Source organism: Saccopteryx bilineata, chromosome 7 (genome assembly GCF_036850765.1).
Source record: "Saccopteryx bilineata isolate mSacBil1 chromosome 7, mSacBil1_pri_phased_curated, whole genome shotgun sequence".
Classification (NCBI taxonomy): Eukaryota; Metazoa; Chordata; class Mammalia; order Chiroptera; family Emballonuridae; genus Saccopteryx; species Saccopteryx bilineata.
Window position 1 is genome coordinate 83,858,165 of NC_089496.1, and position 1,438 is coordinate 83,859,602.

A 1,438-nucleotide genomic window follows, 5' to 3' on the forward strand; every position below is an offset into this window, starting at 1 on the left:
CCCACCAGGGTGCGATGCTCTGCCCCTCCGGGGAGTCGCTCTGCCGCTACCAGAGCCACTCTAGAACCTGGGGCAGAGGCCAAGGAGCCATCCCCAGCGCCCGGGCCATCTTTGCTCCAATGGAGCCTTGGCTGTGGGAGGGGAAGAGAGAGACAGAGAGGAAGGGGGGGGGGTGTGTGGAGAAGCAAATGGGCGTTTCTCCTATGTGCCCTGGCCGGGAATCGAACCCGGGACTTCTGCACGCCAGGCCGACGCTCTACCGCTGAGCCAACCGGCCAGGGCAAAACAACTTCTACATAAAATGGAATAGTGTTCGTCCCTCAGCCCTGTGCTGTAATTATAAGAAAGCATCTTCAAATGCTGTTTAGCTTACTCAGAGCAACCTTACTGTCTTTGAACCATAGCTTCTCATGAAGGTGACATGGTGTCAACTCAAGGTTAGTTTTCAAAGTAATTTGTTTTTGTGGTTACAAACATAATTTTTGCTTATTATACAAACTTGTAAAATGCCAGAGCACGAAGACAAAAATATAAATTATGCATAAACCTAACAACCAGTGATATCCACTATTATAATGTTAGCCTTGCCATATTTTCAATCTTTTCTATCAAAATTGGTGTCATACAGTAACTATTTTGTAAACTGATTTTACAGTTGTTATATTGTGAACATTTACCCATGTTATTAACATTCTCATCTGACATGATTTTAGTGGCTGCATTGGGTTTTGGGGGAGATTTATCGGTATCGCTTCCTACCGCGCCATTACGCTGACGTCATCTCCAGTGGCTGCATTGGGTCCTATTATAACTTCTCACCCTCCTGTGATTAGGCGTTCGTGTTGCTATAACACCCCCCTGCACAGACAACGGTGTAATGAATGAAGCCTTGAGCACATTCAACTCTGTGTCTCTTTCTTAAAAAAAAAAAAAGAAAGAAAGAAAGAAAAGAAATGCTGAGGCAAGGGATTTGGACACTTTAAGACTTCTTCACACTGTTGTCAAATTTCCCTTTAGAAAGAGTAGTGTAGGTAAGTCCACATCGCCTACACCTCACTTTAATTGAATGCTGTATCAGTCAGGGTGTTTTAAAAGAGAACATTAAGTGTTTCAGCAAAGAAGACTTAATAAAAGGATTGCTTTAAGCCCTGGCCGGTTGGCTCAGCGGTAGAGCGTCGGCCTAACGTGCGGAGGACCCGGGTTTGATTCCCGGCCAGGGCACACAGGAGAAGCGCCCATTTGCTTCTCCACCCCTCCGCCGCGCTTTCCTCTCTGTCTCTCTCTTCCCCTCCCGCAGCCAAGGCTCCATTGGAGCAGAGATGGCCCGGGCGCTGGGGATGGCTCTGTGGCCTCTGCCTCAGGCGCTGGTCGCAACATGGCGACGCCCAGGATGGGCAGAGCATCGCCCCCTGGTGGGCAGAGCACCGCCCCTGGTGGG

General features: G+C 48.7%; 1 non-coding gene across 1 annotated transcript; it reads left to right on the forward strand.

Annotated features, from left to right (window-relative positions):
• Positions 1-1,145: 1,145 nt before the first annotated feature.
• TRNAV-AAC (transfer RNA valine (anticodon AAC)) lies at positions 1,146-1,221 on the forward strand. Its single transcript has one exon. It is a non-coding gene; the product is annotated as a tRNA-Val (tRNA).
• The last annotated feature ends 217 nt before the right edge of the window (positions 1,222-1,438 follow it).